Source organism: Tasmannia lanceolata, unplaced genomic scaffold, assembly GCF_043159265.1.
Source record: "Tasmannia lanceolata isolate RefF3 unplaced genomic scaffold, GAP_Taslan_0.1 ptg000013l, whole genome shotgun sequence".
Classification (NCBI taxonomy): Eukaryota; Viridiplantae; Streptophyta; class Magnoliopsida; order Canellales; family Winteraceae; genus Tasmannia; species Tasmannia lanceolata.
This window is the reverse complement of record NW_027518690.1, coordinates 49,687,287-49,702,728: the sequence shown is the minus strand read 5'-3', so window position 1 is coordinate 49,702,728 and position 15,442 is coordinate 49,687,287. Positions and strand designations below refer to the sequence as shown.

The following is a 15,442-nucleotide window of genomic DNA, read 5'->3' as shown; positions in this document are numbered from 1 at the left end:
TCTTTTCTACCTCTTCTCTCAGTCAAGAAACATCAAAAATCTATAACAGAAACCCCATATATCACCATGGGGATAGCATGCCGGGATTTATGTTATTCTTGGAAAGGCTTGCTATCATCTCTGCACAACGAGAACAACCCAGTAGGGTATACTATACAAACAGAGTAGCCAATGCCGAGAAAAACTTATCCAAGAATTTCTATTTCCTATCCGCATTTTGGGGTTGTTCACCATGGGGATAACAAGCTGCGATTTATTTTATCCTCAGAGAGACTTGACATTCACTATTCACGTCGACCTTCATTCTTTGATAAAATATTATCAGAACAAATTGCAGGGGTAAGGCTGCGTACATCTAGCCCTCCCAATACCCCACAATGGCAGGAGCCTCATGCACTGGGCCGACCTTTTTTGTAGACTTGACATTCACTATTCACGTCGACCTTCATTCTTTGATAAAATATTATCAGAACCAAACGGGACAAAGATTGCGCCTCAATAAGAGCTTCACAACTAAGCTAGCTTTGGCAAACGACGTTGGCCTCCCTAGTAGCATGCATAAAGGATGAGATGAGATCAAAGACAAGCGTTTTTTTTCTTTTTTCAAAAAACTAAGATATGTGTTTGTATGGAGGTTTCTCTTTTTTCCGTATTCCTAGAAGTGTCAATGATTTGGTGGATCACCTAGCCAAATTGGATGCTTCTAGACTAGTAACTATTTTTTTTGAGGGGGCCTCACACACTCCATTAAGCGCACTTGTAATCCTCATTTTTACTAAATGAATTTAATAGTGAAATCTACTTAATATTGCTAACCCTCCTGGCTTCATTGCTGCAAGATTAAATCCGAACCAAACAATACTGTAACCAAGGTTTTAAATTTCAGTTTCAGTCTCGGTCAGCATGGAAATGGAAACATTTTGGTTTCAGTGGAAATCTTGTAAAATCACGAAAACACATGGAAACATATGCAAATGATGAAATTTTAAAATGAAACTATGGGAAATGCTGGAATAAGCACAAATACATACTTGGAAACCAACACATGAGCAAGAAAGCCATCCATAATGGCTTAATCACAAGGAACACCTATGACAAGCACTGGTCCTGTGCCGAGCTAACATCCCTGGCATAAGATACGTTTACTTTGTTGCGCAGTTCAATGATGCTGCTTACAAAATATCATTCTTTACATTAATTAAATGAAATATAATGCAAATCATAACATCTTTCCATTTTCTATTGTCGCTCATACCATTTCGATCGAATTTCTAGAATTTCGGCGGAAATAACAGTTCAATGATGCTGCTTACGAAATATCATTCTTTACATTAATTAAATGAAATATAATGCAAATCATAACATCTTTCCATTTTCTGTTGTCGCTCATACCATTTCGATCGAATTTCTAGAATTTTGGCCGAAATAATGACATGGAAGGAATTCATGTAGATTTCGTGTAGGTGGGGATGGAAATGGCAACATTTCGGTCGTTTCGGAGAAATTTCCGTATCTTACTTTGTTGTGCAGTTCAATGATGCTGCTTACCAAATATCATTCTTTACATTAATTAAATGAAATATAATGCAAATCATAACATCTTTCCATTTTTTATTGTCGCTCATACCATTTCGATCAAATTTCGAGAATTTCAGCGGAAATAATGACATGGAAGGAATTCATGTAGATTTCGTTTAGGTGGGGATGGAAATGGCAACATTTCGGTCGTTTTGGAGAAATTTTGGGGAAATTTAAAACCATGACTGTAAACAAGGTTTTAAATTTTGACCGAAATCCGAAATTTCGGGTTTCGGTGGAGACCGAAAGTGTGTAAAGTCAAAACGTTACAAAATTTCGATTGAAATTTCGTTTCCCCCGAAATTTAAGGGATATCTCCAAAAAATCAGTTTTTTATTGATTGTTTAATATTATGCTGAAATTTCAGCCGAAATTACCGAAATTTTGTCGAAATTTGGTACAGCCTATAAAATATTGCTTAATTTAATTTCGACAGATTTCGCCGAAATTTCAGAAATTTTGGCTGAAATTTCGGTTTCGGTGAGGGCCGAAACGCATTCCAAAACCGAAATTTAAAACCTTGACTGTAACTCATTCTGGCATGTAACATACCATTCACAGTTTGAAGTTAATGGATCAGTCATGTCTATGCTGCACAATTTTGGTTTGTAAATATAAACCGTTCAAGGGTAAATCACCAAATATGCAAGTTATTAAACATGGCAAAAATTGTCCAGCTTCTTCAAATATCTGTGATCTCCTGCGATTATTTGCTAGATTCTGAAGTTCAAATGAGAAAAAAAATTGAAGTATGGAAAATACTAGAACTCTTACTTTCCATGAGCAGTTTCTCCAGAGAGCATTACAGCATCAGCACCCTCACAGACTGCAATAGCAATGTCTGTGACCTCCGCCCGAGTTGGTGTAGGATGAACAATCATGCTTTCCAACATATTTGTAGCTACAATAACCGCTTTTCCCATACTACGGCACATCCTAATAATTTCTTCCTGCATGTAAACCAAATGCAACTGATGTGGCCTGTTTAGTTAGTGAATTAAATAGATGCTTTTAAGTAGAAAACAAAATTTTGATTTAACCACAAATTAACTTAATTTTAAGATCATGGCAATAACCAAGAAAATGAAAATGATAGTACTCCACACACAGGCAAATATTGCCAACTTCTTTATGTACTGTACTTTTTCTCAAAGTCTGTGTGCTTACGAACCGATGTCTAGTATCAATCCCACTTACACTGGTGGCTTAACAGAAACTAAGGTTTTATTACAATAAATACTAATTGAACACAATTGTTGCGTGAACAAAAGATGTAATTGATATATGCAGAGCATAAAAGCTAGTAGAAGAATACATTTCGTCCATCATTTCACCTTTAAAGTGCCTGTGACAAATTAGACCAAAATCAGAAAATTTATGTCCGAGGAAGATAAGGTCCTGTTGTTCTAGTTTTCTAGATAACCTTGACAAACACCATAAAAGCTGAGAACTTCTCTTATTTCTCATTCCCTGTTGCCATTCTTCAAAGAGCTTCTGCAAAACATGCAAAAATATTAAAACCAATTTTCAATTCATTGTTCTGTGTCAACCCCAAAAATCTTGGTGATGTAGACAACATATACAGTGGATGAGAAATCACAGCTGTGGAGGGTCCAAGACTTTTGACCTGAGCAATGGCAGAGTACCACTTAGGAGAGTTAGGAGACATGCATATGGCACTGAAGTACTCAGTTACCCATTTTCTCACCAAGCCAATGCCCTAAAACTGATTCTCTTGCTATTGACTCATCTCAAGTTGATCCCTTTTATACCTAAAGCATGTGAATGGTGCATAAATTTACATTTAAATCAAGCAACCCAAAAAGGTGGGGGTTTGGAAAGTAAATAGATAGAAATAGCATCAGTAACTCAAGATAATATATAATACACATCAAAGAACACATTAATGAAAATGAAAATAGAATAGCATATGAAAATACCTGCAACAAAGGAACTTCCTCAACAGGGAGCTCAGCCCCAAGATCACCCCTAGCCACCATAGCCTATAGAAGAAAGATAAACTCAGAAATATCATAGACTGATGAGCATACAATACACTCAGAAATATCAAAGATTGATGTGCATACAATACATAACAAAAGAATAATCGGAACAAATCAAGCAAGCCAAAAAATAAGCTCTTGACTGTAAGAAAGAAAAATAATTTCTTCACAGACAAAAAAATTGTATATTCACCGTTTTATGATGTATATATCAACAGTCACATTAAAACGAAGATAGTAACTTCACATTGTAATCTCTATGCTCCAGGTATTAAGAAATTCAAATGTACACTGTTGGGGGTCACTTAAGTTTAACCATGCAAAGGGCAAACTGGATTATGTCAAACTGTAGGAAGGGTAAACATAAGAGATAGTATCCAGGTGAATGCCAGTTCCAATTGCATCTATGCTTCCTCAAGAATTCTTTGTGCAGATGAAGTATGCAAATTGAATTTATTACTCCCCAAATAGATCTCCCTACATACACATAAATACTGGTTTATCAATAGATTTGTGCATAGATCTCCCTACATACACACAAATTGTTTATATGGCCAAAGAGTCAAAGATGGCTTAGAGACGATGATTCAATATTTAGTGCATGGCTCTAATAGAATACCCTAATCTGGTATATATGTTTTATATCCAATAGTTCTTCTCTAATAGCATACTACTGCACCATCTGAAAGAGACGTTCGATGAAAAATCATCTGATGGATTTCAATGTCCTTGGCAGAGAAGGGGAATAGAATGGACCAAGCTGCATATTCTTGCAAACAATTGTTTATTCCATATTTTTTTATTTTAGCTCACTCCACAGAAACAGCATCGCTGTAACCTATCCTCTAGACTATAGCTAGAAGCCTAAATAAATATTAATTGCCAAGTACATGATGGGAGAAATCTAAATTAGTGTTTGAATGTTTAAGTCATTGTCCATAACAGGAATAAAATTGATAGAACGCCACACCAGGCTTTAAAAACTTGGAAGCAGCTATTTCTTTCTTGATGCAACAATCCACAATCAGCTGAATGGACAACCAATCCCCAAGACTTGGTACTTCTACATATAATAGGTGCTGGAAGATCCTAAGTGGGTTGACTGCAGATAAACACAGTCATGATTACTTGGGCAAGATAGGTTCTCTTTAGCAAAAAAGATAAAATTCCATTGAAGGAAAGAAAAAATATGAAGAAAAAAACCCTGATACGGCTGTTTCAAGTTTCAACACCCACAATATTGGTGAGTGTACCGAGGGGCAAAACATACTGACTAAAATGTCAAGAGAACCAAACAGTGTAACCAATCTTATGGGTGAAACAAGTCTTGCAATATACAGAGTCAGGTGTCATACCCCATCAGATGCAGAGATAATAGAATGGAGATTTGGTATAGAGTCTGCACTGTCAATTTTGACAATCACGTGTATATCTGCACCACAGCCTGCAAAAACAATAGGACAGGAGCTTTAACTGATACTCCATAAAATAAATGAAACCAAAATGTGCTTTTTGACTTGGCATACACCCATCAAAATGTAGGTATTTGTACCAGATACTTACTCCGGAGATAATCCTTCAATTCATGGACCACTTTTGCATCTTTGACAAAGGAAACAGCATAGCAGTCCACTTTATTGTCAACCCCGAACTTAATGTCGTCCCAATCTTTTTCTGCAGAAAAACAAAGCAGATGGTTATCTACATTTATACAAGAATAAAGAATTATCATCAAACAAACACCTTGCATTAGAAATGAAGCAAAAAAAAAAAAAAAGACAATTAAAAAACTCCCTAGAAATTAGCAAGCATGTGATTTGATATATTTCAAAAGCTCACCAGTGATGGATGGCAGTGTAGCACTCTTTCCTCGGACATTCAAATGCCGTCTAGACTTGAGTTCACCTCCACCAACAAATTCACATTTGACTGAATCTTCTGTCTTGGAATTGACCAAAAATGACATCATTCCTCCTAAAGAAAGAAACTGATTGTCAGTTTCACTAAATCATCACAGAAGCCAAAGTGTGTAGTTTCTACAAGTTACAGTTATATGGGTGCTACATATTTATCTACTAGTGGGGAATTCACTTCGCAGATTGTCAGGGAGGCCATTGATCACATACCATCAACCAGAAGCATGTCACCCACTTCTACATCATTAACAAAATCATCATCATTTTGCACTAACACAATTTTCTGTCCCAACCCCTCTTTTGATGGTGAAAGTAAATTCTTGACCACTCGCTAGCATGATTGGCTGTGGCAAGTCCCCACTCCTAACCTCAGGGCCCTGAAATATAACAAATGCAAAGGACAGTTGAAATTAATATAAAAATGTGTCTATGGCAGCAGCTCACAGTCTTTTCAAATTTCGTCCATAAATCATGAATCACCGTTCAGGAACTTGATTGTCAAAGAGGGCAGAATGGTCTGTAATAAAATCCATGCATGTCCATGCATATGCATGGAATCTGGGAACACAAACATGAACATGGCAGGGCATTGGCTCCCTTATGAGGCAGCATACAAAAACTTTGGCAGACCTTAATTAAATTATCAAGGACTTAGCTCATCAAAGTGCTTAAGTCCCAGACAATGAAAACAAGAGGATACACAGAAGCTTTAGCAAGATGGCATATTAAGTTTGAAACCATTCCCCTAGTATGATTAAATTATCAAGGAGGTTGATTGGCAAGAAGAGCATAATAGTCCAAAATAGAACCTATGCATGGCCATGCCATGGACTGAAACGTCAAGTCGGTGACATGAACACGTCGAGGTATTGGGCTCCCGTATGAGACAACATAAACCTTTGGAAGACCTTAATTAAATTAACAAGGACACAGCTCATCAAAGTGAATAAGCCCCATGGGATGAAAAGAAGAGGAAACTTGGAATGCTGCTTTAGCAAGGTAGCCTATTGAGTTTGAATCCATTGCTCAAATTTCCTTACCAAGTATTAGGTACCAAGCTTCTGATGTCAGTAACAGCTATAACTACTGTGGCCCCTACTGGTAACATAAAAGTGGCAAAAACATTATTTAATGATCCTAATCTGCCAACTGTGTCTGGGCAACCTTGCCTGGTAAGTGGTAAGTTAATAATGCAAGAAAAGGATGTGGTAAGAAGAAAAAACCTGCCTTAGTATCAAGCATAATTGCAATCACATTGTCCTTTGATTGAGCATTGTATTCCTTGACGAGATCAATGAGTTTCTGATGTGATGCATGGTCTCCATGAGACATGTTCATTCCAGCAACATTCATACCAGCCTCAGCTAGCTTCCATATCATTTCCCGCTTGTTAGTAGAAGGACCTATCGTGCAAACAATTTTTGTCTTACGTTGGACACTCGGCTTAGACCACATGCCCACTGGTGCGTCCACGAACTGCTGAATACCTTGGAGATGTTGGAATCCTTCTCCTCCCTGATCATCAACAAGTACCATTTATAGTGAAGTAAAAATACAAAATCCTAACAAGTGTTGAATATGATCAAATACTTCTATTTAAACTTAAAGACATGTTGTCATAAATATGCCTTCAAAATGGGTGCCATTAACTAATAAACATTTTTTATGGAAACAAGATGAAGCAGTCACTGATACGCTAAAGCTTGATATTAACATAAAAACAAAAGAGCAGCTATCTTTTGGCGGAATACAGGAAATAGACCAATGATTTGGTAATCGCATATATGAGTGGATATTTTGGCTATGCTTTCCCAGTTAGGTATATCACAAATTGAACCATTGACCGAGTTTATGCAGTTTCCCAAGGCCATCTTACAGACTTCCATAGATATACACTGTCCCTCTATTTGGTCTTGCTTGAAGGGACTGTGCTAAAATCAATGTTGACCATTGAAATACCAGAAACCATGCAGTCGAAGGGAGCAGATTAATTGGCTTGGATTTAAAAAAAAACATACTGGACAATCTTGATTACATAAAAAAGAAGTAAATTAATTAAAGGGACCTCAGAAGGCATGGTATCTTCTAGCATAATGACAGTTTCTAACAAAAAAGTTCAATTGTTTCACAAGGAATCTGCCCATCATTTCCATAAAAGTGGAGAACGCTTATGCAGTAATCATGGCTTGTATTCCTAATAATAACTTTATATAACATGTGAAATAAGTTCAGGAATTCAGTGTCGCCACTGTACTAAAAAGAGCCTGTAACAGATCGATCCAGAAGCTACTACTACTTGCGCCATTGCAGAAACTTTCCTACTCGAGAAAATGCAAGAAAAGAGAGGAGATTTTTACTCGACGCAAAATCGCGTGCAAAATCGCAAACTTTGGAAAGTTGTAGAAGGGTTCCCAAAAAGCACCTTTTATGGGTTCCCAAAATGTACCTTTTATGGTTCCCAAAAAGCACCTTAAGAGACAGTTAAATACTACAAGACAAGACACATGAGCGCATGTATCAGAATATAGTTGTGCTGAAATCATTTCCCTTTAAACAATTGGAAAAAAAGATTACTATGGAAGAGAATTGGTATCGACACTCCAAAAATCTGCCCCCTCTCAATTTGCTTAGGACTTGCCCTCAAATCTCCAAATGCTTAAGTTGTTAGACAAGGCGTTATTTATTCTTTTATACTTTAACATTCCCAAAGCCATTTGCTCTCATAGAATACCACCCTATAAATGCTGAATTTTTAGAAGACCCTTACAAGATCTTCCTCTTTACTCAAAATGCTATAATCTTTGGGTAATTTCTGAAGGGTACTGATATTGGCACTGCCATGTTTTGATAACTGCACGAAGTCATTTGTCGATCTTTTTGTTATTTAAACAGCTGTCAAAGGTTATTAAAGTTCCCAAAAAGCTTTCAGAAAAGACAAGCTGAGGGGCTATGGGTTCCTTCTATTCTTAAATTTGTAAAGCTTTTCCTGTCGATAAATAGCCAGGTGCTGAGATTCTCTTTCTTTCTCCGATGTGTTGTCGTTCTCGATGTTCTTACATGCATATACTCTAAGCCAGGTTTCAGTAGCAAAAAGAAAACCAGATCTCAGTTAGAAAGAGGAAAATGCAACTGTGAATGGAAAAAATCACTGTAAAGAAAAGGAAAAACATCTTAGCAGTTCAGCTGTGAGTTATAACACATTTCTTCCTTTGTTACCTTGAATTTCATGTAGAAACATATATCTACCGGATTTTTAGAACCAAGTTGTGGAATTTCCAGCCTCAAATTTTAGCTATATGAGAACTTCTCTTTTTTACTCAAATTTTATATTATTTTCCGCTCTTTGGTTTTTGTTTTTGTTTTTGTCACCAATTTTTAAAGAAAATTTCTGCTTCTTATTTCCTTCAATTTGCTTTTGCATTGTCGTAATTTCAGTACGGTGGACTTCCATAGCCCATTTAGTAAAAGACAGAAATAGCACTATTTTTTTAAAGAACAACTTATCATTTAAGCACTTGGGTTGGTTGAGGAGGGGCATTAACTGTCTTTTTTCCATTTGAAAGGCTGCTACCAGCTTACCAAGCCGGCTTTGCACTTAAGGATCACGTAGAAAGCCTAGTAATAAAATATAGAAGCAATAAAGGGAGTATTCTATTTTGGATCATGGCAGGAAGTTCCCAAGAAAATTTGCCTAAGACACTCACAAAGAGCCCAACATACTCCTATCAAATTAGCTGATTATGTAACTCGCAAGTATTGAGCATTTCAATCTTTTAGGCTTAGTGTTTGTCTATCCTGTATTTGGGATCTCCCTCTCTCATATGTTCCAAGTAAGGGGTGGGTTATTGTGCCCATAATGTATCATCTTTCTCTATCAAATAAACCAGTAGGGGTCCCAACCGAACCCTGTGAAACGACAAGTTACTCCAAAAGCTTAAGCCGTTGGAGAATACGTTATTTAATCTTTTATACCTTAACACTGCCCCTCATGTGTAGCCCCTCTTTCTAGGGTTGGCCTATATGTGGCACATGTGGCCCATCTTTTGGCTTTGGCCATTGCATGTGGATTTTTGCTATCATGGAGGTTTGAACTCATGATCTTTGGCTATGATATCATGTGACAAGAGAGGCTACTCCAAAAAATTAAGCTGTTGGAGGAGGCGTTATTTAATCTTTTTATACTGTAACTATTAGGAAAATTCCCATGCTTGTGGTAGGAAAGTTGCTATACCGTAGAGCTGCATATAGTTGGCAACTTTCCATGCTTTTCTATTCTTGGGAAACTTGTTATAATTGCCAAGTGTTACCGAGCAGCTGTATATTACATAATTCTATTGTAGGCTAATTGGTATGTAAAGCTAGAAATAAATCCCTTCACTTAAGCTTTTGGAGAAGTCGGTAAGTTAACATGATATCAAAGCCAAAGGTCTCGTGTTGAAACCTCCCTGAAAGCAAATATCACATGCGGTGGTCAGGCCAAAGTGGGATCACATGTGCCACGTGTTTGCCAAGTGGGCCACATGTGCAGGGGGGGGCGTGTTAAAGTATAAAAGATAAAGATAAATAACGCCTTTCTCCAATAGCTTAAGCTTTTGGAGAAGTTGGTAAGTTAACGGTAACCCAACCCCAAGCGTCGCTTCTTTAGAACGATTATATCATCTCATCAATGTTTAATCCAGCTCTCCCGATTGTTAGGGCCCTGTTCGTTTAAGATTAAGGCCCTGTTCTTTTATAACATGTTCGTTTCAGATTGTGACAACCGATTGTATGCTCCTCAGCAGATTATTGAGTCAAAATTAATGTAATTTTGACTCCAATAATCGTTAGGGGGCTTACAATCGGTTTTCACAATCTGAAACGAACAGGGACTCAAGATTATGACAACCAATTGTAAGTGACAGGCCTATTATCGGATTCAATTTTACATTTAAATTTGAGTATAATAATCGGTTTGGCACTTAGAATCGGTTGTCATAATCTTAAATGAACAAGGCCTAAGAAAACGTACAGATAGTGAGTGCTGAACTGATTATTGAGCTCAAATTTAAATGTAATTTTTGAGTCCAATAATTGGTTTGGCACTCACAATCTGTGGTCATGATTTTAAATGAACAGGGCCTAGATAATTCCCACCAAAGCTATATCTGCATCGTTGCCCATCTATGGTGCAGCCAGATATTATCGACGGTTCAGATTGCAGTCGTGGGAATTGTGATGCATGTGCATCTCGCACTATCACGAGATCAACGGTCAAGATCATCGTAGCCTTAATCGGATCGTCCAAGACCCTTAGATTGGATGATTTCAGACGGCGTCTAGATCAACGGCGCACGTTAAATACTACACTTTAAGAAATTTAAGAATTTTACTTTTACTAGGATTTTTTTTAGTCTTTTAGGATTAGTTGTTGGGGATTTTGCAAAAGAAGACTTCTACTTTGATTTATTTGCAAGAACTGTCTCGTAGTTTAACAATTTGCAAATAGAGTCACCACGTTTGAGTAGATTTTGTAAATCGGGCAGTGCCATCAATTTGTGACCAAAACGCCCATGATAAATTTTTTAACTAGTAAAGGACCAAAATGCCCTTATCTATGTAAAGAGGAGAACCGCCTCATGGAAAAGGCCAAAATGCCCTTTATCTGTTTTGAGAGAATTTATATGGTGGCCGACTGTCAAACAGAAAGAAAAAACAGTCCCTCTTTATTTTTGATCCAGGACAAACCCCTTTTTTTGACTTTCCCCTTGATAAAAAATCAAGGGGGCTGATATTTTCTCTCTCCGCCCTATATATGTAAAGGGCCGCCACCATATAATTTCTCCTATTTTGATGGGTGGGTCCCACCAACTCTATGAAACCCATGCATAGGGTGGGGCCCACCATTTTTGCCTCGTGCTTTCGTGGCGTAGGTCCCGCAATCTTCACCGAGTACATGTATATATGGTGGGCCCACAATTTTACACGCCATGTTTGATTTTGATGGGGCTGGCCCATTCTTTAACACTAGTGCATTAGAATGCTTGCTTGTAGAGAAATGATATTCCCACACCCTTGATTCAAAACCTATCTTTGACTATCATGTGTATTTTGGTCTTTTTATAAGGTAATTCGTCTTTACACGTAATGAAATTATATATATATATATATATATATATATATACCAAAAGAAATTATATGATGAATGGGTGTATGAACACATAGAGGTGGTACGATGGATGTACAAGCCTTGATATTTAATCCAACAACAGCTTCTCAAATATCAAGGATGGGATGATGAGTACATGTTTATACGCCCATTCATCATACAATTTTTCATTTACTTTAACAAGTGTTTGTTTTGGTACAACCAAAGATACCAGTCACATAGTCCGATTGCTTTGACTTGTTTTGTTGGCCCACCCACATAGTCTATTTTTTACTGTTTAGTGTTTAGGCCTTAAGAATAAAAAGTTGAAAACCGAATGGCGGGTAACCCGCGGGCACCAACGCCCGACCCAGACCCACCCACGGGTCACGGGTACGGGTATTTTTTTTTGCGGGTAATGAAATTGGTACCCGTACCCCTGCGGGCTGGGTGTACCCGCGGGTACGGGTCCCATTTTGCCAGGTCTACTCTGGCTGCTTTTATAACTGAGATATTTCCATGGGTATGATCTTAGCCATTCATTGCAAAGCCCATGTATCTTGTATAATTTCAACCCTTGATCTCTTCCATTGCCTTTACAAACCCTAATAAAAAAATTTCTTCTCACCTCATCTTACCCACACACTTTCCTTATTGATTCTATGGCTTAGAATTATTACTTCCCAAGCAAGCAATGAGAACATCCAAGAATACCCTTAAAGATGGGTTGATTTCCTTCTTACCCAATACCTCTATTTTGCTTGTACGTGGATTTTATTAAAGAAGAATGATACACTCGACCCCCCTTTTTGTTCTAGACAGCCCCATCTAGTATATATATAACTACTCTTCTGATTACGGGTTGGGCTTGGGTAGGAAATGGGTAATCAAAAAGGGAAATGATAAATTTGACCTCCCATGCTTGCCTTGGACAGCCACTTTCTAGTATATTTCACTCTCTTTTTACTCTATTCAAGGGATGGCTCGAGTAGGAAATTGGGGTGGACTAAATTCTCTTCTTCTTTGATTTGCCTATGGTAAACTAGTATTGGCACACCCATGCCTTGCTAATTCGCCCCCCCCCTTTATACCAAATATCTCAAGCTAATGTCAGCATAATTGTGTTGGTTAGAGCATCATTCCTACCAAATGGGGCATCCTTCAATGGGTTAAGTCACTTCCCTTCCGCAAATGGCACTAACCCAATCTTGCCTCGGCTTATTTGGCAATTTTCATCGGTTTTGCTCACAATTTTACGGGTAACTCCCTTGGAAAATTAGCCATATCTTGGGAACTTCACCCTTGCCCACAAGAACAACAAGATGACAAAATTTCGGATTTCCTTCGCATTTGGGTCTAACTCTTCGGGAATTTCTTCGACTTCAAGACTTCAACTCTACTTTAGGGACTTAAGGGCCCGGTCAAAATGGGGTGTCTACATCGCCTCAGATTGGTTGGCTATTCTAGCAAGTCAGCAGCTACTTGCTCGCCGTTGCTGCCCAAATTCAGCCACTGCTGCTGATTATTTCACATACAAGGTGAATTCGCCTCTGAATTCCTTTTTCATATTTCTATCTTTTTCATTGAGCATATACGCGCATATACGCCCCTGCGTTAAATTGTATGCTTACTTTTGCTAACATGTACCGTCGGAAAACAATACCTAGTTGGCAATCTTTTAGAATCACTTCCAAGTCGGTTTACAATCAATGTTTTAGTTACGTCACTATAATAATGACCTTTTTATGATTTTTTTTAATGACCTTTTACAAGCTCTTCCTCTCTCAGTGGAGCTCTACTACAACAAGCTTGCTTGTCTCTTGTTTTTGACAAACTCTTATTTTAACTCGATTCATTCTATAGATTTTGTTTTATCATAAGTATATACTCATTTCTTACCTGATAAGGTTTTAGGGACCATTTTTATATGAATTCCGAGTAAGTGGGTCTGAACTGGAGGCCACTGAAAGCGTGAATAACAAAGAGAGATGAGGCCACGAGGAGGGATTTTCTTTGTTTTCATTTCGTGTTATTTATGCGTTGGTAGAGCCACTCGTTTGGATAGATCGAGAGCTCATCGAGATGAACAGCCAAAGTCTTTGTTTCCATGTACAAGAAACAAGACAAACGGATTCCTTGTTCATTGTGTTGCCTCCCAAACGGAACTCCTCTATCAAGTTACTAAAATATCCTGGCTCTTAAGACAGAGGCGTTGTTTTAATTTATTTAAAACGATACTAAAACACCTGTGCTAGGTGATAGTTTAGTAATTTTACCGCACGAATGCAATTTTATACTTGGCCGTTGGTGAGCCCCACAAACAAAGGGATTGGTATTTTGGGCCTATCTAGTGGACCCAATTCGGAGGGGAACCTCTATGTGTGTGCCGTGAACCATTTGAAGCCTAACTTGGCTAGGCCCTACTCGGTTGGATCTGAGAATCTACTTTCTTTGTTTGTGTCTTGTTCCCAATTAAGAATTAGGTCTGACTATTGCACATCACAAGAATGGAAAGGACATATTTACTGGCTAATGCAAAGAATGGGTCAACAAGTGTGAGGAAATGAAGACTTTGTTTGATTCAATTTATTCAAATGAGATTTTTTATTGTTCTTAGGGTAGATGTTTTATACAAGAAATACGGTCTATGTTTAGCTTATATAATCCGAATAAATAAGAATTGTGTCTATTGTTTTACATGGGACACTCCAATGGGCCTTCACTGTCTGTCTATGTCCATTGTATGTTGGAAATTACCAAACTTAAAGGTTTCTAAACTTGATAGAATTCCTTGCAAAGCAAGGATTTTTTTGTTTAGACTTGCTAATTTGAGTGTGGCATTGCATATTTAGTAACCTCTCATCTTTATAGGGTAATCCCTTGAATTTGGAAACGTTTGGGAAGGGAAAATAACAGTTAAGTGTAATTGTCAAACGAATTTGGGCATTCTAGGAAAGCTCTATGGGAGCTTTTGCCTATAAAAGAAACCCTTAGTCCATCTTGCCACACGCCATAACACTAGAACTCATTGAGAGAGAGATAGTTCACTTTTGAGAGGTTTCCCATAGACCTATTGGCGTGCAAGGTAAGAGAAGTATCAATGGGGGGTTTCTGGGCCGCCGTCATGCTCGAAAAAGCTACGAGGATCGTCGGATTACATACGTTCAATCACAAGCCATGGTGAAAGTTACATCAAACCCATCTCAATTCAATATTGATTTTTTTTGTTTTCAATACCAAAGATCCAAAGGGATCATTAAGTAATGTTCTAGAATAACACTATAGTCCTAACATATTAAATAAAAAAAATTTATGTCCTACATGAGACACTCTGATAGACTTGATGGACATGAATTTTCTGTAGAAAACAATGATCAAAGCACAAAAGCTCTGATATCACTTATAGAAAACAAGAAGTAGAAAAACTAAGAAACAAAAGCCACACAAGAGATGGAGAGAGAAAATTCTCTTTTGAATAGTATTTCAAAATATATACATGCAATACATACTCATAATCACACTAGGACTCAAACTCCCAAAACCAACTAACAGTTACCCAACCCTTATGAGTCTAACTCCTCTAACCACTACGGCTCCTAGTTTAACCAGGATTCAAATATCACAGCCTTACATCGACCCGCACCACACCACGCTGGCCCATCCCTTCCAATGCCGTGGAGAGTCAGCGATGACTCTCAGCATTTTCTATGTCATTTTGGAATTTTAGAACTCATTGCGAGTCCAAAACTGATAATTTAACCCAAAATTAAACATAATTTTGAGTCAAATAATCAGTTTTGGACAAACAATTGGTTCTCAAA

At 37.7% G+C, this 15,442-nt stretch overlaps 1 pseudogene; it reads right to left on the bottom strand.

Annotated features, from left to right (window-relative positions):
* Positions 1–2,348: 2,348 nt before the first annotated feature.
* Positions 2,349–7,033, bottom strand: LOC143891353 (plastidial pyruvate kinase 2-like; annotated as a pseudogene).
* Between the last annotated feature and the right edge of the window lie 8,409 nt (positions 7,034–15,442).